The sequence below is a fragment of the Raphanus sativus genome, chromosome 9, assembly GCF_000801105.2.
Source record: "Raphanus sativus cultivar WK10039 chromosome 9, ASM80110v3, whole genome shotgun sequence".
NCBI lineage: Eukaryota > Viridiplantae > Streptophyta > Magnoliopsida > Brassicales > Brassicaceae > Raphanus > Raphanus sativus.
In genome coordinates this window covers 12,842,319-12,845,715 of record NC_079519.1, presented here as the reverse complement: position 1 = coordinate 12,845,715, position 3,397 = coordinate 12,842,319, and the positions used below count along the sequence as shown (strand labels likewise).

The window sequence follows — 3,397 nt, the reverse complement described above, 5'->3', positions numbered from 1 at the left end:
CCGGTCGCAAAAACATAAGCCGGCAAGGAACTCTTCTAAAGAAGTGGATCCGAAGTCGAAGAAGAAAACCTCTCGTAACGACAAGTACGTCCATCACGAGGGGGAATAAGTCCAAGGCGCGCTGATATCTTGCATATTTGCATTGTTTTAACCATTCATTCATAAGCATTTGCATCATATAGATTGGGATTTAGACATGTTTAGGTTGCATTTGGCATACATATGTCTCTATCAGGTATTGGAACACCACATGGAGTTCTTAGAGACATTTGGAAGCAATGTGATCAAAAAAGGGTGAAATATGAGCATGGATGGAGGCCTTAGAGAAATATTCTGTTGCTAAGATTTTGTGTAGACACAGGAAATTGAGTTAGCTTTCTAATGGAAGTGGTTTCAAGTCATTTGGAGATGTAATGGAGGAGTTATGATCAATTTACTAGAGGCATATCCATCCTGGTCGAGAACCGCAGAGTGACCTTCTGGAGCGACCCCCTAAGGTAGCTCCCAACCAGAGCGATCAACCAGAGCGACCTACCTAAGTCGCTCGCGTTCTCATCGCCCGAAGACACAAAAATGGAGGCTGGAGCGACCTCCCAGAGCGACCCCCCAAGGTCGCTCCCAACCCCAGAGCGACTTCCTGGAGTGACCCTCCGAGGTCGCTCCGCGTTATCTGCTGCACGATTTTATTATTTTTCAAGGATCTTTTTGCAATTGTTGTGCACGTTTTTGCACTTGGAAAACCTAATGTTTAAGTACTATGTAGCCACCATTTGGCAATCTATCTTTTATCTATTGAATACACAAAACTCTCTCAAGAAAAGCTCTCTTTTGATTTGATTGTTCTTGTGTTCTTGTGATTTTCTTTTCTAGTTCTCTATATGATTCATCTGAAATCCACCATGGGTTTAAGAGGAATCATGGAGATTAGTGATTAATCACCTTTTGGATTCATGGGTTAGGGTGATTTAGGGTGATTAGGTTAGTTCTATGATGTGTTAGGTGTAAATCATACTTGTTCCTTGCATAGTAGAGTGATCTTAATGCATCATTTGAGTAGGCCACTCAAAGGGTGATCTCTAGGCATTTTCCACCCAAAAGGTGTTTGATGAAATGCCTGAGTCAACTCTCCTAGGCTCTTAGTGTACTTTGCCAAAGATATTTGTTGTTAAAGATGCTAAGATAGCTAATAGACTTGTTTGTAATGATTGCTTGCATATTATTCAACCAAAGACATTTGATGTTTGAGACATGTTAGCAAATGAGCATTCATCTAGACATAGAGCTTGCTTAGAATTGTGTCTAGGCTTAAGGCTAATAGTTTGATTGATTCATTTGCCGTCCTTAGTTCGAAACTTGATCACCCAAGATCTAAATCCCTATACCCATGAGTTCTCCTTTTCAACAGCTTAAGAGTATCATTTTACTGTTTTGCATTAGCTTTAATCATTAGTTTAGAATTCATCAAATCACTGGTTGCACTTAGATTAGGAAAATACTTGCATTATCTCTGATTTTAAATCCCTCAGAACTGGTTCGACAATTTACTTCCACTATACTATCATTTGACTTAGGAGCCTCAAAACTCCTAACATCAAATTGGCGCCGTTGCCAAATTCTGAGTTTGATTTGAACATTGAGATTTAGTCATTTGCTTGAGACTAAGTCATTTTTATTTTTGTAAGTTACTGATTCTCTTTTTTACTCTTTGTGATTTTCAGGTGTATGAACTTGAGGAGCAAAGGTACATCAAACCTTGTTCCAAGAGCCGCATACATCAGAGCTTTAGAGAGAGAGTGTGCTAGAAAAAGAAGAGAAGAAGAGCAACAAGCTTTACTGCAGACACAGGAAGCTGAGATGGCTGATCCACAAAATCCTCTGAACCCCAATGGAGTAAACAATGTTCCACAAGGGCCCCAACAGCGACCAGCTCGCCCCATTGGCACTTATGACCGCCCCAACATCCATGGTCCTAGACTGGGAATCCGAGCACCAGCTGTGGCTGCTAACAACTTTGAGATCAAGTCAGGGCTGCTCAACTGCATTGAGAACAACAAGTATCATGGTCTGGTTGTGGAGGACCCATTTGATCACTTGGATAAGTTTGACAGCTACTGTGGTATGTCAAAGACTAATGGTGTGTCAGAGGATGCCTTAAAGCTCAAGCTATTCCCTTTCTCTTTGGGGGATAAGGCACGTCAGTGGGAGAAGTCTCTACCAAGTGACTCCATCACCACTTGGGAAGACTGCAAAAGGGCATTCTTGGAGAAGTTCTTCTCTACCTCAAGAACTGCTAAGTTGAGGAATGAGATCTCCAGCTTCCAACAGAAGAACTTGGAAGGATTCAGTGAAGCTTGGGAGAGATTCAATGGTTACCAAGCTCAGTGCCCACACCATGGATTCTCTAAGGAGAGCTTGCTGAGCACATTCTACAGAGGTGCTCTTCCTAAGTACAGAGCCAGACTGGATACAGCTAGCAATGGATTCTTTTTGGGGAGAACTGAGGAAGAGGCAGAGGCTCTGGTTGACAACATGGTTAAGAGTGATGCAGTCTACAGTGGAGACCATGACAGAAGCAGCAGAGGTGATGACAATCAAACAAGGAATGAGATAAAGGCTCTTCAGGAGAAGATTGACAAACTCATTGCTGATAAGGCCACACAAGCGCAGGTGAACTTTGTTGGCAACCCAAGCCAGGAGATACCTCCTACTGTCAATGAGGTTGAGGGTTTGGAAGGGCAAGAAGAATTGTGTTTCATCAACAATAATGGTAGCTGGTACAAGAAAGAACCTAACTTTCAGTACAACAACTACCAACAGAAGCCCTATTCAAACAACCAGCAGAGTGGTTATCAGCCTCGAAACAACCAGCAGAGCAACTATCAGCCTCAGCAAAACTCCTCTCCTAGCTCCTCTGCCCCTCAAGAGAGCAGCACTGATGCCTTACTGAAACAGATCTTGGAGTCTCAGACTAGAAGTGAGAAGCATGTGGGGTATGAGCTGAAGAACCTTCACTCCAAGATTGATGGGAGCTACAATGAGCTCAACAACAAATTCACCCACCTCGCTTCTTCTGTCAAGAATTTGGAGACTCAGTTTGCTTCCATGAGCACCCACCAGGATCGCTAGCCAGGATCTCTACCTGGAAAATCTGATCAAAACCCCAAGGAAGCAAAAGCTGTCACACTCAGGAGTGGTAAGCAGTTACCTCCTAGAACCCTCTCCAAGGATGCTGAGAAACAAGGTGAGGAGGTAGCCATCAATCTAGATGATGAAGTGGTCATTGTTGATGAGAAGACAGATGATGAGATCTTGGAGAAGATTGAGAAAGATAAGGGTAAAGAAAAGGTTGGAGAAGAGAAGAAGACAACAAAAGATGGTGAATCTGCTGCTCTAGCAG

General features: G+C 42.9%; 1 non-coding gene across 1 annotated transcript; it reads right to left on the bottom strand.

Annotated features, from left to right (window-relative positions):
- Positions 1 to 2,292: 2,292 nt before the first annotated feature.
- LOC130500460 (small nucleolar RNA R71) lies at positions 2,293 to 2,399 on the bottom strand. The gene has a single exon (XR_008939085.1). It is a non-coding gene; the product is annotated as a small nucleolar RNA R71 (small nucleolar RNA).
- Between the last annotated feature and the right edge of the window lie 998 nt (positions 2,400 to 3,397).